Source organism: Pipistrellus kuhlii, unplaced genomic scaffold, assembly GCF_014108245.1.
Source record: "Pipistrellus kuhlii isolate mPipKuh1 unplaced genomic scaffold, mPipKuh1.p scaffold_m20_p_27, whole genome shotgun sequence".
In the NCBI taxonomy this organism is placed as follows: domain Eukaryota; kingdom Metazoa; phylum Chordata; class Mammalia; order Chiroptera; family Vespertilionidae; genus Pipistrellus; species Pipistrellus kuhlii.
The window spans coordinates 1,716,128-1,735,785 of record NW_023425526.1 but is presented as its reverse complement, the minus strand read 5'-3'; the positions used below and the strand labels follow the sequence as shown (position 1 = coordinate 1,735,785).

General features: G+C 50.3%; 1 protein-coding gene across 15 annotated transcripts in view; it reads left to right on the top strand.

Annotated features, from left to right (window-relative positions):
* Nucleotides 1-6,317: 6,317 nt before the first annotated feature.
* The window catches only part of INPP4A (inositol polyphosphate-4-phosphatase type I A), a 107,035-nt gene continuing 93,694 nt past the window's right edge, over nt 6,318-19,658 (top strand). For 9 of the 15 annotated variants that reach the window (XM_036454096.2, XM_036454093.2, XM_036454100.2 and 6 more), the window contains exon 1: nt 6,318-6,539. The gene's annotated coding sequence lies outside the window, so the exon portion shown is untranslated. The remainder of the gene's footprint in view (nt 6,540-19,658) is intronic. The other 6 variants (XM_036454105.2, XM_036454097.2, XM_036454103.2 and 3 more) reach the window with 1 other exon arrangement.

The following is a 19,658-nucleotide window of genomic DNA, read 5'->3' as shown; positions in this document are numbered from 1 at the left end:
TTGAGGGTGATTAGATCAGAGAGGGTGCAGTTGGGAGCAACCAGGCTGGCAGGGGGGGCAGTTAAGAATGACCAGGACAGCAGGGGGAGCAATTGGGGGCAACCAGGCCAGCGGGGGGAGGGGGGGGTGAGATAGGGGGAGACCAGGGTGGCAGAGGGGGGCAATTGGGGGTGACCAGGCCAGTAGGGGGGAAGTTGGGGGTGATTAGGCTGGCAGGGGGGCTGTGTGGGGTGACTAGACTGTCGGGGGGGGGACAGTTAGGGGCAACCAGGCTGGTAGGGGGGGCAATTGGGGGTTATTAGGCTGGTGGGGGCACAGTGAGGGGTTACCAGGCTGGTGGGGGGGGAGTTGGGGGCAATTAGGATGGTGGGGGGGAAGTTGGGAGCAATTAGGTCAGAAGGGGATGCATTTGGGGGCAACCAGGATGGCAGGGGTGGTGTTAGGAGTGACCAGGCTGGCAGGCAGGTGAACAATTAGTAGCCAGCAGTCCAGGATTGTGAGTGGGATAACCGACTGCCGGCAGTCAGACATCCCCCAAGGGGTCCCAGATTGGAGAGGGTGCAGGCTGGGCTGAGGGGGACCCCCCCCCCCCATGTACGAATTTTGTGCACTAGGTCTCTAGTAATCCATATACCACATGATATAGTTCATACAAAAGGTGCTGCATTTTCAAGTATGTATTTTGATGGGTCTCTTCTGTCTCTTCTGGTTTTTATTATGAATCATTTAACCATTTTAGCTTTTAAAAAATAAATGTAAACCGTCTATTAAAGGAAGTTAAGATGCAAGGTCATATTATCACCAAAATGCAACTAGCAATGTATTCTCAAAACGCATATATTTTACAAGCCTTAACTATTAATTATGCCTCCATTTATATTTGCACAGGAAAAATAAAGACAGATTAAAAAAATGTTGAGTGATTCCTGCTTCCTATTTTTTTGAATTTTATCATAAGGGAAGATGCAACTGGGGTGTGTTTCTAGGGCCACGGCCTGGCTACCCAGGAAAGAATGGCTGCAGGTGAGCAGGGCCAGCACACGCCCCTGAGGGCCATACACAGGCAGGAGCAGGTAAGAAAATGCTACCAAAGTGGCAGCGTGTGGCAGTGAAGAAGCCAGAGCATTCAGATGGATACAAAGTGTATACCAGGAGGGACGCTAAATTTGCAGGCATCTTTGACAGGGCCGTCACGGGGTGTGCGGCTGTTTGGCCTGGGGAAGCACCCCAGATTTCCCACTGCTTCGACCCAATGAGTCTGGGTAGCAAGTTAGAAAGTGGGAAGTCAGGCCCACTCTTGTTCAAGTCCTAACCTGGCCACTCGGGCCAGTTATTTTAACTTAGGCCTCATCTCTCTCACCTGAGAAAGAGGGAGGACACTGCCAGGTCACAGAGTTGTTGTGAATAAACATGTTATTTTCCTAGGGGAAGAAATGAATTACAATTTCAGCAAACTAGCCTCCACCTGCCCTGATGGTTGGGAAGCGGAGTCTCAGGGTGTTAGGACGCCTGTTCACTGACTTGGAATCTGCGGTAGGATTTGTGGTCTCCCAGAAGGCCACCGTGAGAACCCAGGCTGGGAGACGGCTTCTCATGGAGGTGTGTGTGTGTGTGTGTGAGGACAGAGAGGCCCTGGGACGGCAGGAAAGGGAGGAAGTGGACATGGACTGACGCAGAGTCCCTGGCGGAACCCTGGGGAGGTAAGAGGTGGTGGGACTCAGGTGAGGCCTAGGGCTCTGGCTCTGTGGAACCCAGCCTTGGGGAGAGTCCAGTACCTCCAGCCTGGAAAGGCCCAAGGCTGTTAGCCCTCAGGGAACCAGACGCAGTTGGACAAAGGGCATCTTGGCAGGAACCAGTATGAAGAATGTCTGGAAATATTTGTAACACCAAGCGAGATGCCTGTTCCTCCCCTGCCAAAGCATCAGCCCTCGGAGATCTGCTGCTCCCGCCCTCAAAGTTAAACAGGGCCAGGATCTAGTCCAGCTTTTCAGGCCGCCTCTGTCCACCTCAGACCCTTCTGCCACTATTTTACCACATGGAAGCCAGGGCAGCTTCCTTCTTTGGTCTCTGGGCCATTAGTAATACCCGAGGGAGGAATGCAAACTGTGATGAATAAAATCCTATATATAATAAAAGCCTAATATACTAAGTGTCTGGTCAACCAGTTGGCTGTTCAATCAATCAAAGAGCAATCCTATATAGTAAAAGGCTAATATGCAAATCAACTTGATGGTGGAACTGACATGCACTGTGACATGCACTGACAACCAGGGGGTAGACATTCAATGCAGCAGCTGCCCCCTGGTGGTCAGTGCGCTCCCATAGGGGGAATGCTACTCAGCCAGAAGCCGGGCTCATGGCTGGTGAGCACAGTGATGCAACAGTTGGACATCCCCTGAGGGCTCCTGAACTGTGAGAGGATGCAGGTTGGGCTGAGGGACTCCCCCGTCCCTTCCCTCCAAGTGCACGAATTTCTAGTATGCTAATGAAATGCTAAGGCTGCTCAACAACTCTCTATGATGTGCATTGACCACCAGGGGGCAGATGCTCCAGTCATTAAGTTAGCTTGCTGCTGGGGTCTGGTCAATCAGGACTGAGCAAGATGGACCAGACATGCCCTGGAGCTCTCCCTCTATCCCTCCCTGGCTGGCCAACCTCCTGCATCTCTCCCAGGCTCTGATCATGCACCAGTATGGTCCCTTGGCCTGGCCTGTACCCTCTTGCAATCTGGGATCCCTCAAGGGGGCTCGGAGAGCCAGTTTTGGCCCGATCCCGAAGGCCAGGCCATTAGACCCCACTGGTGCATGAATTCATGCACCGGGCCTCTAGTAGAGAGTAAAAGTGCTTTCCTGAAGCACAGGGCGAGAGTTTGTCCAGCAAAGATGAAGATGCTCATCCCTGTCACCTAGCAACCCTTCTTCTGGCTCCACATCATAGGAAAGCTCTCACCTACGTGTACCCAGAGACGGGTACAAATGTTTATTATTACAGTATTCTTTTTAATAGAAAAAGGGAATGACCTAAACGTATGAATCTAAGAACAAATTAGGATAAATATATAATATGTTAGGGATTTCACCAAGTAGAATTTAATAGAGGGATGAATTGTATGGGCGTGGGGGGTGGAAGGACAGGGACAGAGCACTGAGGTTATCTGAGAGAGCAACTGCAGGAGCAGCGGGGGAGCCAGGGGAAGGGTGCTGAGAGGGACGTGCCTAGAGCTGGCCCTCGGACTTTGGGGGAGGGCTCCTGCTGGTGCTGCTGGTAATTTAGGAACTCAGCGGAGTTTGGCAAAGATGGAAGTTTGGGCATTATCGGAAGAGGGTGAGATGGGTCCTGGGAGTCCCCCTAAAAAAGTCCCTAAAGAGATCTGAAACCAACTGCCCCTGTCATGATCTTCCATCAGTGCTAGGGCTGCATAGCCAGGGCAGCACTGGACAGGAAAGGAAAGTCCCTCTTCCCTCATGCTTCCTCTCAGTCTTCCTAGTGGAGAGCTCTAGAAAAGCAAGGACAGGCTGGAGGACTTGGACTTGACTGATAGTGTTGTTTCATTGGTAATTTGTTCACAAGTGATTGTTAATATTTCCCGCATTTGTTTGTTGGTCATTTTAATTTTATTTTCTGTGCATTGTCCATTCCACGCCTGTTTTATGCTGACTGAACATTCCAGGGAGACAGGGTCATCCCTCATCTGAGGGCTGGATAAGGAGGAAATCATGTTGTCAAATCACCCCAGGAGACCGCTTGCATTGCCCCCTGCTCTGGGTCTGGAGCAGCACGCAGGTGTTCCCGCCAGCGGAGCAGATTGCTCAGTCCTTGGCTGGGGAGCAGGAGAAATGGCTGGCTTCTTTTTAGTGACTATTATTCAGGGCTGTTACATATGGTTGCTCTAGTTGTGCATTGCCCAGAAGGATCTCTTCTAAAAGGCCATCCTGCCCTAGCTGGTTCGGCTCAGTGGATAGAGCATTGGCCTGCAGACTGGAGGGTCCCGGGTTCGATTTCAGTCAAGGGTACATGCCCAGATTGTAGGCTCGACCCCCAATGGGGTGTGCAGGAGGCAGCTGGTCAATGATTCTCTGTTATCATTGAAGTTTCTATCTCTCTCTCCCTCTCCCTTCCTCTCTGAAATAAATAAAATATATTTAAAAAATAGAGTAATTTAAAAAAATAAAATAAGGCATCCTGCCTTACCACCAGAAATTTTTGTGTTTATTATAACAGCTTTGCAGCAGATAGCCATGGAGGGTTTTGTTTTAATGTGGTCATTACAGCATGACAGTTCTCCACCAGGGGGAGGTAAAGAGTCTTGTCTGGACAGACCTTTTCACTGAGCTGCAGAAATGTGGGTTTTAATCAAGTTAATTTCTGACTCCCCCTGGAGTGCAAAAGAATATGTGTAGCAACGATTCACTTCTGAGTTACTTTGTATATATTGATATTTACACACAAAATCAGGTGGCCAATATCAGCTGCCAGTGGAGAATGTAGCTTCTCTTTAAGATTTACGACTTCATGAGAAAAACTGGCAAATGGCCTGATCATTTCTATAGAAGAGAGATAATGGAATACAAAAACACTAAAATGTCAGAAAATTTCATTTCCACAAAAGTGGGTGTATGTATTTCATAACAAATCAATATATCTTTGTTATTTTGAGTTCCTGTGACTAACAATTCAGAATTTCTATTTTATGTTTGATAATTTGCTTCATATAGTTTTGAAGAATGGCTCTATGTTTGTTACAGTTGTTCATATTGAGAAATAAAAAAGCCACTAACTAAACACACAGCAATAGAGTGACAAATGTTATTAAAAGCCTGATCTTCATTCAGTGTTTGTTACTATGTTAAATGAATAAATTGTTGAAATTGAGCTGATGTCTATTTTTAAATGTTTGTGAATTTAAGTGTCTTTTTCTTTTTAAGCTAAGATTTAAAAATTCTCTCAACTTGATTACAGCTAGCATGACCATAAAATATATTGTCTGAACTTCTTTGAGAACATTTTTGAGAGTGAAAGGAGACACTATTAATAGTTTGGCTGGGTAAATGTGCCAACTGTGGCTGTCTCATTGGTTACTCTTATTTTAGAAAATAAAATATAAAAATACTTTTGCATTTCCACAAGTTTGTTTGATTTTCTGACTTTAATTTTATCCTAGGGCTAAAGTTCTGCCATTTCTTTCCATTTATTTGAAAAAGTAATAAAACGTGTTTTGTTTATTAACTACTCCGCAGAGGAGAAATAAAGTAAAAAGTCAGAAAATAAATTACACCTTTAAAGCAGTTTTATATTTGTTTATTTTCATTCCAGACTATTATCTGAATTTAGTTTTTGGTGACACTTGGAGTCTCTGATATAATTCTAAATGAGATCAGAGAACTGTTTATCTTTTATTTTTAATAGGCTAATATATTTCCGTTTAAAGCACATGTGTCAAACACAAGGCCCTCGGGCCAAATCCGTCCCGCCAGGCCTTGCAATGTGGCCCGCACCGCGCTGTCATCACTGCACTCCGCTGCGTTTCCATCACAATGACAGTTTATGAGTGTTCAGTAAACCATTCGGCCTGCGATTTAGGCTGGATTTTAGATTTTGGCCCCTTCTCTGATTGAGTTCGACACCCCTAGTTTAAAGGCAAATTATAAATGCTAGCTTTCATACCTGAGGGATGTGAATGCTGAGAAGAGTTAAGGTTTATTGAATTAAAATGGTTCTTTTAATAATTTTTAAGAAATAGTTTTTTTCTGATAGAATTTGAAGACTTCAAGATAAAATGTTTATCTCCAGTTCCATATTTATTCTTTCTCAAGCAGAAATATTAAGGTTTAAAGTTACATTAAAATAAAAAATTTCTTCCACAATTCTATTTTATTTTCCTGTAAAAAAAAAAATAGAGCTTTGGGGGAGAAGTCTACAAATGCCCATTTACATTCCAGCACATTCTGGAAGGGTTTTATGAGTTTCTCTTCTTTTTGTTTATTTGCTTTTGGCAGTAAGACGGTACTTGTGCGTGTTTCTGGGTTAAGTCTGGCGTTTCCCAACTTCTCCCCGGGGTGAGGGCACTGCCTCAGGGACAGCGTTCATCCCGCGGGCAAACGGCGGGGCGGCCTGGGTGCTCTCCTAGGACCGCGCACGGGGCCCGCCGGGCGCTCACACCGGCCGGGCAGGTGCGCGGCCCGGAGCCCCGCAGGTGACAGCCCCGCGGCCGCGGGTCTCGCGGGAGCCGGGAGCCGGGAGCCGGGAGCCGGGTTGCAGCCGGTCTGGGGCGGGCCCGGCGGGGCGCATGCGCGGCCAGGGGCGGGGCGGGCGGGGCGGGGCTGGTGGCCCGGCTTCCAGAGCGGCGGCGGCCGAGCCGGGTGCGGGCTGTGGCGCGGCGGCGGGTCGGCGGCCGGAGCCGGAGGACCAGCGCCTGGAGCCGGGCCGGAGCCCACGACTCGGCGACTCAGCGGCGGCGCTGCAGCGGCGGGGCCCGGGCGCGCGACCCGGCGGGCCGACGGCGGGGCAGCGGGCGGGCGCCGCGGGCCGGGGCGGCCCAGGTAGGTGGCCGGGGGCGCGGCGGAGCCGGGACCCGGATGCCCGTCGCGGGGGGCGGCGCGCATCCCTGACACCGGGCGCCGGCCGCCGGCCGCGGGGACGCCGCGTTGTCATGGAAATTCGCAGCGCGGCGGGGTACCGCGGCCGCGTCCTCCGAGACCCGGCGGCCCCGCGCGCGGGCGCTGCAGACCGGCGTCCGGGCCAGGACCGCGGACCGGCACCGCCGGTGCGTCTCCTGCGTTTCTGGCGATGCCGGGCGTGGAGGGCCTCGCCGTGTTGAGGATGTAAACATGTTGGGTGTAAATATACGTGGGACATCTTCCGTCCATCTTCGCAACGCTGCCCTTCGCCGCCGGCCCCTAACCCCCGACAGCATCTCTGGCATCTTTGCTTTTTGTATTTTCTTTCTTTCTGGCGTTGCCTGTCAGTAAACGGAGACCTGAGACATATGCAGGGAGCTGGGACCACCTCCCGGGAAAAGCCATCATGTGTAGGCCATAGGAGACTGAAACACTGTGTCAAAGGTAGAGGATGTCTGTGTGGGCCCGCTTTCCCTTCCCCTTGTGGCCTGCCCTCTGACATTACATAACGGTGCGTTCCTCCCGCCCGGGTTCGGCTATACTGACAGATCAGAAAGTACTCCTTTGGGTAGGAAATCAGTATGGGCAGTGGGAAGGCCCGTCTTCTAGGTTTCTGCTTTGCTTCTGAATGTTTTGTGTTGGGGGTGGTGGGGGCTGCTAAGAGGCATGTTTCATCTGTCACCTGCCCCTCAGGGCACCTAAACCGGGCGAGGGGGTGGGGTGGCATTTGAATGTTGCAGTGAAATTGTTGCCTGCTTCGTCTGGGCTCACAGTGGAGGGTGTGGACTGTGGGCAAGCCGCGGAGGGGGGACAGCAGTCCCGCTGGGTGTGATCCTGGACCTGCCACTTGCTAACTCCTGTTCTGAAGTGTTTTGGAACCTCCCACGCCCTTGGCATCGGTGAAGAAGTAAGCCTAATTTTTCTATGGATGAGAGGAATTTTCTTTAAGTGGAATTTTTACCTTGGATCTAGGCGAGGGCCTTTCTTTTGGGGAGTTCTTTGCAGAAATGTTTACTCCTAGAAGGTTGTTATTGGTTTCTTTGAAGGAAGACAATCATGGTGCCCACATGGGAAAGCGTGGTTGTTCTGATGGGGGGTTGGTGTCAGAAGGCCACGTCCGGTCCCTGGGGTGCTGCGCCCAGTACACACGCCTGCAGTGCAACAAGCCGGTGTTACCAGGATGGTTTGTCCGGAAGACAGGGCTTGAATGGATGGATGCTGGACAGATGCAAAGACAAAGGAGGGCGGGATTAACTCATCGACAGAGTTAATCATACTAATTCTAGTAGCTACTTATCTCTTTTTTTATTTGGCTCATGCCATCTCAGTGTTTATCTCCCCAGGCACAAGTCCTGTTTCCCAAGTAGATTCTAAGTCAACCGGGGACATAGTTTGTCACATTGTTTTGAAAACTGATATTTTGTCATAAGGCTGTTCAACTGAATGTTAGGATTTTTTGTTTTTAATCACCTTAAGGAAGGGGTAAAATAAAATAATGTACATGAGAGTGCGTTGTGAACTGTGAAGCACCAGCGAGGCAGGATGTACGATACAGAGAGAACTGTTGGCCCTCAAAGTCCCTTTAGCCAGCTGCCTGCTGGAGCACTTCCCAGCCAGCAGACCTGCAAATGCACCAGAGGCACGGAATGGAAAGGCGTGTGAGGCCAACTGACCCCCGACCCGCATCCCATGGCTGAACATCTCAGGAACCCAACCAGACAGAGCAGAGAAGGAGACTCTGGACCAAGACTGTTATTCTGGTTTCTTACAAAAACCTTCCTTCCAGATTATGTACATAGCTATTCCCAGGCAAGTCCTTATAGCATCCTCAGCAACTCACGGTGTTAAGATGCTCAGCTGTCGCGGAGAGAAAATGAGCACGAATTTGCAGTGAAGGAGGCTTGATTATGTCATTGCTTCTCGTGGAACGTGAGTGATGAAGTGGTCTTGAGGGAGCATTTAAAACAGCTTTTTTCCCAGTGTCCTGGAGCAGAAAGTCTGTGAGGATAACGTATTCTGGGGAGGCCAGAATGAACCCCAAGACAGCCAACCTTGTTTTGTCTCTGTGCTTTTAATGGAAGTGCCATCATGGACCTAACCCTCAGGAATTTACTTATATTTCATACATATGCACACCTTGCTCTCCTTACTGTTTTTTTTTTGAGCAGCTGTCTTAGCATGTTCCATATGCTGTCACTAGTCCCTGTCACTGGTCATACTAACTCATCCCTTGATTAAGGCACCATGTTCCCTCACAGGAAAGTTAACCATTTTCATCTCTCTAGTTACTTTATACCTCATGGTAAGACAACTTGAGACTGTGTGTTACTCTTCACACTTTCTTCACTCTCTTACAATCCATTGATGAGTCTTACCTGAATCACGTATGTTGGTAGTTGACAGATGGGATTTCCCAGTCCATAGCTTTTTTCTACATCTATAAGTCTGTTACTCTCATTGTTCATTGTGTTGCTTAAATTGTCCCAGACTTGGCCTGCAGGGGCCCATCATGCTGACTCATTTGCCCTTTTTACACATCCTCTTCATTCTTTGAGAATTGCTTTACCTGCTGGCACAATATCTTCAACCTGTACATTCCAGCCCTGGAACCAGCCATTTCTCCAGAGTCTTGGTTCTTTCAGTGGAGAATGGTATTTAGAAACCAAGATCTGGGTGTGAGGTGTGTGCATTGCTCCTGGGTGCCAGTGCTTCTAGGCCTTTTCAGTGGACAAATGCGTCACACAGAATTTTCTCACATTTGTTTTTTAAATTTAGTACTGTGCCTGGAGACCTGTATGTACTGACATGAGGAGTGTGCCTCTTTCTCTGTCTGTATTCGAGAGTGTGGATGTACCATAGCTTAACTATTCTTTCTTGAAGGACACATTTAGGTTGTTTCCAATTTTCTGCTCTAAAAATAGTGGGGAATCTGTGAACAGTATCATTGTTACTCGTAGATATTTCAGTCTTCTACATCCCTAGAGGTAGAATTTCTGGGCCAAAGAGTAATTTTAAATTGATAATTTTACCAAATTGCCCCCCACTTTCAAGAGGCTTTCTCAGTTTCTACTTTTTCCATTGGTGTGTGAAATTGTCTTTTTCCTTTTAACTCATCCAACACTGAAGAGTATAAATCTTGTTAATTTTTGCAAATCAAATGGATAAAGAAGACATTGTTTTGGTTGCATTTCCCAACTTAGCAAAAATATTGAAAACCTTTTCTTGCTAGTTTACATTTTAGCTTCTGGAAATTATGTATAGTTTGCCCATTTTGTCTTATTAGGTTTTCTTCATCTTTTATTGTGGAAGTTTCTGTAACTTCATACTTTCTTAGACGTCTCCTTTAAGTGTGATGAGTTTTAATCCTAAAGGAGAAGGGAATTAATGTGAGCTGAGCACCACCTGCATACCAGTCCTGCCCTCTTCTCTTCCTGTGGCTCCTTTGAGGAGATCCTGTGGGAGGGGAGTAGGGTATTGAAAGAGGAAGCCCAGGTGAGGAGTGGTTAAGGCACCCACCACCTAAGGGCCGTTGCAGGGGGTTGAACTGGCATTCAAACCCAGGTCTGTGTGGATTGAGTGCCAATTACATTAAATCACATAGATGCCTTCATGGGATTTTAAAATAAATGCCGAACTTCATATATGAGAATTAATCACTTGGGGCTCCAAATACCAATAATTTCTATTTTTGATATTTTGAATTATAAGTAAGGCGAATTCCCTGTGGATCTCCAACTAGCTGTGTGACTTTGGGCAAGTAGCTTAATCTTTCTGCATCTTAGTTTTCTCATCTGCGAAGCTGGCTGATGGTGGTGGCAACTCCAGAGGCTTATCAGAGGCTAAATGAGTTAATGCGTGTCAAGGGCGTGGACGACCGGTGCCCGCTGAGCACGGAGGAACGCCACTGCTGCGATGAGCTTACGTGTGGAGCAGGTGCCGGCGGCATGGAGCTTGGATTCAGGGCAGCCTTCCCTCTGTGGGTGTAATCTCTCAACCGTCCCTTTCGCCATCAGCTGGCTGAGGAGTGGGAAACCAGAGCCGGGTGCTGCGTCTGGTCTCCGCACACACCTGCTCATGTCCTGTCCCATGACAGGCCCGGTGTTTGCCCAGGTGCCTAGCCTGGTCACCTGAGACACTGCAGGCCTTTCTGTGCGGAGCTGTTCAGTGAGGGTCACTGGGGAAGGCTTCAGAAGCAGGAAGCATCCCCTGGGGGAGCGTCATGCTGTGGTGATAAAGATGTGGTGTCCATTTCTGGAACAGGGGCAGGAAGACAGGAGTGTCCTCTGGTATCCAGGAGGAGGGATACCACTGGAGAAGGTTCTCTCCCTCCATTCCTGGCATCCTCTCTGAGCCCCTCCCAGGACACCAGGCAACTCTCCTCACCTGGAGTTCCTGCTGCCGCCTGTTGCACTTACTGGGTGGATCGGAGGCCCCGGGAGCCCCTGCCTCTCTCCGGCCCCCAGGCCCTGCACCCACACCTCCACCGCAGCCCTCTACAGCCAGTACCAGCTGCTGTGGCCGGCCCTGTCTGATGAAACGATTTCACGCTAGTATGTGGAACTCCTTTCCTTCCTCTCCGGTGTTGCTTACATTGCATAGGGTGTATCCTCCAAGTTGCTAGTTAAATTTTTTAAGAAGAATGACTCAGGCATACCAGTTCTGGAGGTGTGAAGAAGTACAATACATTAGACAGTGGGTGTTTCTGGGGAATGGTGCTAGGAGGTAACAGGGATGCCCAGTTCAAGGGTCTCCCTGCATTATGGGGTGTGTCATAGGGTGTTTTTGGTTGCCACGTAAACAATGAAGGCATTTATGATCTCAGCACTGGAGTCTTACTGCATCAGCAGTTTCATCAAGGGCCTGGATTCATCTCCTCTCTCTTCCCAGCCTTCCCTGCTTCCTCATGGTTATGAGATGGTCCTTAGGGTCTGTGGGGCTGTGCGCTTCCTGGCTCCTGTTCCTGTCAGGAGCAGGGAAGCAGACACACCAGCCAGCCCATCCACAGTTCTACCAGTCCTCCCTTCGACTGTGGAGCAGTGAGGGTCATGTGGTCTTCCCTGGACCAAGAACCTGAGGCTGTGAGAGTAGTTCTCCCACATGTGGTCCCCAGCCCAGACTCTGCAGCATCACCCCCTCCTGAATTGGGAACTCTGGGATGGGGCCCAGCAGTGATCCCCCCTTTTAAAAAAAAATGTATGTTTGTTGATTTTAGGGAGAGGAAGAGAGAGAAACATCAGTGATGAGAGAGAATCATTGATTGGCTGCCTCCTGCATGCCCCCTACTGGGTATCAAGCCTGCAACCCAGGCATGTGCCCTAACCAAGAATCAAACCATGACCTCCTGGCTTCAACCATTGAGTCACACTTGCCGGGCAGTGATCATCTTTTAAGCCCTCCAGGTGATTCTGAAGCCAGATTTGAGGATTGTTCTCTTAGTCTAATCAAGACCTCAGCCACTCCTCAGCTAGAGGCGGGACTGGCTTTTCCTCAGTCTGGAGACCATAGTTCCCAGAATAGGAAGGAGGAGAGTGTGTGCTGGGTGGCCAGCCACGGTGTGGACTGAGGGCCTGGGAAGTGTGTAAGGAGCCTGTGAGTAGCTTTGCCCTCCTTGCACCTGCTACACACCTACCCTACATCCCGGTTTATTGGCCCAGCCAGGTTTTCCATGAATGCCTGAGCGTGGCCTGCATCCTGCCAGCATACTGGGCAAAGGAAGCATCGAAGATAGTCCGTCTCTGACCCAGCACGAGTGGAGTCTGTTGCACTGGCCTTTGAGGGCTGGGCTGGCCTTTAGGACCCACTTCCCAAAGCCATTCCCAAATGTGTTCAGAGGGGTAGAGTTTGCATCATCTGCTGCTACTTGCTCAGTGAGGGAAACAATCCAGAGCAGTACTTTCAGTGGGGGCTGAGAAATGTCTCAGGAGTTGTCCTGGAGGCAGCCTAAGGGACCACTTCCAATGGCAGAGTGTAGCTCTCTCTGGCTTTGCCCAGAATGGCCTGCCTAATTATCCCCTTCCGCCAATATAGCTCCAACTCTACGTTTGCGTGGAGTAAAATAGTTACCTACTCCATATTTTGTGGGATCAAAATAGACACTGTTAGGGATTTTTCCTGGAACTGACGAGCTGAGGTATTTGTAGATTTTCTTGACTTTCCAAGTCTTTCCAAGTTAATTGTAATCCATGAAAGTGGTGGTTAAGGAGGCTCACGCTGTACCTCAGCAGTGCTAATTACCAAGGAAGACCAGCCCCTAGGAGGAGATGGCTGGCGGGGGTCCAGAAACAAATCCATTTGAGGTTGTAACCAGTACTTAAGGTTGTTTTTTTTTTTTAAATAAAGTGAAAAATATCTAAGCATATTTCTTATAGGAAGGCTAAGCATTTTTTGATAAAATGTTGTTTGCATGTGGCGTATGTTTGGGTCTTGCCACAATGTGAATGTTTCTTACTGTGTGTTTAGATAAAAATGTGTGAAACTCGCCAAAACCGGTTTGGCTCAGTGGATAGAGCGTCAGCCTTGGACTGAAGGGTCCCAGGTTCAATTCCGGTCAAGGGCATGTGCCTTGGTTGCAGGCATATTCCCAGTGGGGGGGTGTGCAGGAGGCAACTGATCGATGTTTCTCTCTCTCATTGATGTTTCTAACCCACTCCCTCTCTGTAAAAAATCAGTAAAATTTCTAGGGAGGCGTTTGGGATGGGAATGGGGGAATAAGGACAATTATGTGAGACCATAATCAATAAAAAAAAGAAAGAAAAAGTTTTCTTCCAATTAAAAAAAATTAATAAAATATATCTTTTTAAAAAGTGTGAAACTCAAGTGTTGAGCACAGGGAGGGGGGGGCTGCACTGCATAGGTGTACACGGGGTCTTTCCTGGGGGAGGGCCTGTGACTCCCCGTAGGAGAACCACTGAGCTCAAACGAGGGGCCTGTAGCAGTGTGGGAACGGAATTGGAGCCCACAGTTCAGCCGAACGAAAGGTCTGAACCTCTGCTCGCTCTGTGGTGTTCGATCCCCTGGGCCAGGTCTCTGGTGATGATGTGGTCCTTAGCATGGCCACCCAGAGGTGGGAGGCAGAGGCCGGAGAAGGTCGATTTGCCAGAGGTAAAATGGTACTCTGGGTCCCGGCCCTCCTCCTGTCGGGGTGGGGCAGGGGCGGAGGGAAAGTAGCCATCTGCCCCGTTGAAGGCTCTGCTGCCTGGGATCCCCTGCAGTCTTTGTGGTCCGAAGGCGACAGGACAGCCCCAGGTCGCCTGGCTGCCTTGGGACGGGTGTGATGTGCATCCTGTCATGCTGGTGTTGATCTGGTTTGTGTCACAAAGCTTCTGCAGCCACGTCTTTGCGGCATCTGTGTCTGTTTTTTGAGGGGGCAAGTTGGATTGTGGGAACAAAAAGTGCTGGACATGAACCTGAGTCAGCTTTCTCATCTGTGCAGTGGGAAGATGCCCACTCACAGGGGCTTGTGCAGATTAAATGATTCAAGCAGGAGAGCCCTTTGCCTCCGAGGCTCGGAGCCAGTGCAAGCAGGACATTTCTGTCCTGCAGGAGACCCCGTCTCCCCTCTGACCTTTAGTTGTGACAACTCTGTTTTCCCTGGAGGGCCCTATTGTTAAAATGTATTCATAAGGCAAGGGTGCATTCCATCTCTGAGGGGCGAGGGGCAGGCACAGCCAGCAAAGGTCAGAGGACTGGGGTGTGGGCAGCGTGGGAAGGGCAGGTGGGAGGCTTGGCTCCTCCTCAGATGGTCAGCGGCCCAGCTGAGTCTTCTGCTGACACTCTTGTTTTTTAAGCACATCAAGCCTGTGATTGTCTCTGGTGGAATGTTGAGTATTTTCATATTTCTTATTCATTGTTTTGACTATGTTCTGCATATGCAAATGTTAAACCAAAGGATCACATTACATAATTGGGTGATAATCAGATGGACAATAAGATGGAACTAAGATGGAACTGTGTGCCAAGATATGTTAAGCCACCCTGCGTCTTTCAAACGTTTTCCTCTGACCTCACAGAGGAGAGGAGGTGTGTGGACGGCTTGGCCTTAGGGAGACCCTGCTGGTAGACAGTGCCCAGCTCAGGTGGCACAAAAGTGCACACTGGATTCCCCCCCAACTTGTGACAGTGAAGTCATGCCTGAACCTCTCCTCCTCCTCCCGTTCACTCACTGAGGGCGAGTCCCTTCATTTCTCCCTCCCGTGGGCCCCCGTCCAACACTGAAGTGGAGTGATTGTGCTGAGGGGTTGTGTGTTCTTGATGTAGTTGGCCTAGGTCCGTGGTGGGCAAACTGCAGCTCACGAGCCACATGCGGCTCTTTGGCCCCTTGAGTGTGGCTCTTCCACAAAATACCACGGCCTGGGCGAGTCTATTTGGAAGAAGTGGTGTTAGAAAAAGTTTAAGTTTAAAAATTTGACTCTCAAAAGGAATGTCAATCGTCGTCCTGTTGATCTTTGGCCCGTTGACTGCTGAGTTTGCCGACCGCGGGCCCAGGGTACGCCCATTCGGTGTCTGTTTAGGGAAGTGCTGCTTAGTCTGTAGCCTTGGGAACCGAACTGCTGTCTCTTCGGTCTTTCACTTTCACTCCCCTCAGCAGTGATTCAGCAGTAGCTTCTACAGCCAAGAAACGTGGTGTCAGGAACCCGGGGCCCCGGGTCTGTCCATGGACATCGAAGCTGCCTGTTACCATGAAACCAGACTCCTCTGGTTCAGGTGTTCAGCCGGTGCCTGTCTCTGGCTCCTGCACCCTGTGGGGTCCCACATCCCCTCAGAGGCCCTTTGCAGGCAGGACTCCAGACAACTACAGGTTTTGTGTCAAAGCCCGGATCATTTTCCTGTGGGTGGATGGGTTGCTTTACTTACTTCCTGATAGTTCCCCCCAAAGTTTACACACAACTTCTCAACTGCTGCTGTCTGGTTTGGGTCTGGACTCTCTTTCTCTCTTCCTGGCAGCTTGACATCCTTCCCTGACTTCTCCACTTACCTACCTGCCTTTGACTTTATTATTACTATTTTTGAGTTCTCACTCGAGGATATTTTTTTCTATTGATTTTTAGAGCGAGTGGAAGGGAGGTGGGGGTTGGGGAGGAGGGAGTAAGAGAGGGCATCGACAGGAGACATCAGTTGGTTGCCTCCTGCATATGCCCCTGCTGGCGCTGGGGAACTTGCAACTCATGTACATGCCCTTGGCGGGGACCCTTTGGTCCACCGGCCAACACAACAGTGGAGCAAACCCAGCCAGGGCTGACCTTTGTTTAACTCTGTTTCCAACCTATTATATTTCCTATTTAGCCATTCCTGACCTTTTACAGAAAGGGTACCTGGATTTAAAGTTACCAATAAAAGCATAAATTGAATTAAAAAAAAACCCAAAGAGCTCAAATGGATACAAGTCTGGTGAGTGCTGTCTCTCTACGAGTCCTAACCGTATTTGCTGGAAGTTTTCACAGAGCCTACGAGAACCTGGCCTCCTGACAGTGCCAACAGTCTTTCCCATAGTCGCGTGCTCCCAGCCTTCGGCCCAGATACACTTTCTGTGATCGTTGCAGGTTCCTGCCAGCCACATGGTAGGTAGAGTAACTGAACTGGAGGGAGAAAGATCTTTGCATTGTGAGTCAACTTAATTATTTAATCACTCTTTCATTAGTCAAATATCATTCCCCAGCTAGGCATTCACCTTGGTGGCAAGGAGAGGAGCGGCAGATGGCGGGGGAGGCAGTCGGCTCTCGCGGGGTGGCTGGCTGGCTGGCTCTGCGAGGCCACTTTAGCGCCGCGCTCTCTCACACCCACCTGGTTGCTAAGCGGCATCCAGGTGTTAAAGTTCATTTCCTCAGTTGCTAACCTGGGAGGCACTGCCTTTTGCACTGGGGACCTGGCTCCTGGCTGTGCCCCCTGTTTGCTCAGCCCTGATGCTCTCAGGGCGTCAGCCACAGGTCTGGCCTCGTCACAGCAGTCACCACAGCTTCGGCCCCGTAACAGCAGAGGTGGACGCTGTAGTGGCGTGGAGGCGAGCGAGGATCAGATTCCAGGGCAGCGGTCACTGAGTCACTCCTTGGAACTGGGCATCACAGGATCTGACCCGTTCGCACACCCACAGGTCGGCTGTTGTGTAAACTGTTAAGGATTGTACCAGTGTTTGTCATGGCAGCGAGCAGCTCGTGGCCCAGACTGTGAACCTAATTTAAAGGACTAACTGTAATGAATGAAAAACAGGGGCTATTTTTACCTCATAACCTAGACTTATCTGTACTAAATATGCAAGCCAAGCTATTCAAAGTTTGGGGCAGTAAACGGGAATTCAGTATATTGAAGCTTTTTGAGTTTGCTACTCAGGCAGGCCTAGAAATAGGAGTGCTTAGCTTTTTGGGGTTAAAATGTTGAGTATATTAGGGAGAAACCGTTGTATAAAATAACTCTACAACAAAATGAGCCTTACTATGTTTATAAGGTCTCATGAGAATGTACTCACCCAGGCCTGGAGCCCTGGGTTAATTTGAGAATGCTTTATTTATAGGTCTCTTTCTGGGAAAAATGGGCTGTTAATGAACGGAAATTTAAGAGTGCCTTCCTTATCCTGGCTCTCGGCATGCCAGGATGGTGACATTCTCCCTCATTGGATGTAAGTGGGGAATGGTAAACCTGTTAGGATCAACATTTGGTTGTGTCTAACAGAAAACACTGCAGGAAAGCAGCTTGGTCAGGATAAGCATTTATTTCTCTTCTGTGTCCTGAGGTCTGGAGTTGGACAGGCGGAGCTTGTGCCCACCAACTTGAGGGGGAGGGCCAGGGCCTCCTGGCCAGGATGGCAGCCAGAAGGATAGCCAGCTTGCAGGCCTTCCAGACACCCTCTCATTAGATGATGTCCTTAAATCTTGTTGGCAGGAACTGAACCCCTGGCCACACCTAGCTGCAAGGGAGGCAGACAGCCCAAGCCAACTACAAGCCAGGGTCCTGGGCCTGCTACTGAGGAGGAAGGGAAGGATGGACATCGGAGGGGGTTGGCTGTGTCTTTCCTGCGTAGTTACCTGTTTTGGAAGATGATTGTTTGCACCTGTTGGGAAGTTGTTGGCTGATGCTGGGGAAACCTGCAGGGAAACTGCAGCATGGGCTAATTGCGGACTCAGGTTTGAGACCTTTTCCCTTCCATGTGTGCTGGCGATTCCTAACCTCACAGTAAAGCTCTGTGACGGTCACATGTCAGAAATTCACGAATGGGAGAAGTTGGGGGCCCTCTTGTGCTTGCCAACCACTGGCATATGCATTCGGCTGCTGCCCGTCTGGGCAAAGCTGCTCCTGTCACCCTCCTCCACCCAACCCAGAGTACGTGCACACACTCACCACTCACATCTCTTGTGCTCACACACTGTGCTCTCACATGCCATCCGCAGCTGCTGTAACTGGGCGTGTACTTGACATCTGCCACTTGCACATGTGTGGGCGCATGCGCACACGCACACACTCCTAACCAGGCAGTGGCCCAGAGGCTGAGTTCCAGGAGGAGCCTTCTGTGCTTCCTGCCTGCCGGCGCTCCCTGGGAGTTATGGGTGTGGATGTGCATGTCCGAGTCTTTACACAGAAACACTCCCTGAAGAAAATTTCTGATTGCGTTTCTAAAACTGATGGTGAACACTTGCCAATCTGTAATAACAATTTTTCCTAGCCTTTAAACATGTTAACCTCACATTTAAAAAAGGCAAGGATATCCACGGGCCCTTTCTCACCTTCTCTCCCGGGAGGGGCTGCTGTCGGCGCTGAAGGAGCACAGCATCCTTCCTCGTTCCCAGAGGAGGCCTCACTGTCTGCGCGGTGATGGCCTTCCACGCTGCTCTGCTGCCCATGCTTTCTCAGCAAAACCGCCACCGAGTGAAGGCTTGCTTAGGAAGGTGGCCGTGCGGGTGTCCGGCCCCAGTGAACAGGTGTGCACGTGTTTTTCAGAGGAAACAGACTGTTGGGATGCTCTGTGTGTGTGTTGTGAATGCTTCTGCCTTGCATGTGTCACCTGCCGCCTTACGGGGAGGCCCTGTCAGTGGAGCACGGTGGGGAGGTGGAAGTTTGAAGGGTGGCTGACTAGGAGGAGGCTGTCAGAACACTGTGTGGCCACTGGCCGGTGACCCTTGCCAGGACTTAGTAGGCACTTAGGAAGCCTCTGTGTTCCAAGTGGAGACTCCCGCAGGCCCAGAGGCACTGAAGAGTGGCTGGGCACCTGGAGCACAGTGTATGGGCCTAGTTGGGATGGGGTGGCCCTCAGATAGATATTTCTGTCCTCAGGGATGGTGTCCCAGGGGAAGCACACTCACCAAATGGACCTGGCCGGGCGTCGCCCCTGCTGCTGGGGAGCCGGGCACACTGCCTCCTGAGCCTCCACCGCTGTGCGCCCGCCCACGCCGAGTGCCTGAGGCAGCATGGGTAGCACAGTCCCCTAGGGGCCCAGGGGGCTGTTGTTAGGAGGAAGCGGGTGGGTGCACGGCATAAAGTAAGGCATCTACTCTGGGAACCCAGGGCTGGTGTGGGGTGCCCTTCGCCTTTTTCCTGGTGCGCAGCTCCTGACCGACTCCTTAGGGGTGTGCCGTTCTGCTTGGCCCACAGTAGCACTTACAAATGTAAAGATTGTTCTCTGGGGACGTGCCCAGTGAACATAAGAGGTCATTCATAAGCCTTAAGTGTCCTCAGAGCGAGGACAAAAGCTCCGTTTTCTTGTATCTTCAGAGCACCCCCCTGTGCCTAGCACAGAGCAGGCCAGTAGTGACTGTTTATTGAGTGAGTGAGTGAGTGGGTGAGTGAGTGAGTGAACAGAGCTACCATGTCATTGTCAGAAGTACCAGGAGAGCAGCCCTGGCCTCTCGGGGGAAGATGGTCCATTTCCGGGAGGGCCGGTTGGGGTTCGGTCCAACTTAGAGGGAGGCGGGGCCAGAGCCCCTGGCACAGCGGCCAGTCCAGTGAGTTGCTCCCCAGCCCTGAGTCCTCGCTGTGCAGCGCCGTCTGTGTCCCCCCACACTGGCCCGCTCTCCCGTGCGGCTGCTAGAGGGGGGAGAAGGTGTGCACCCAGCACTT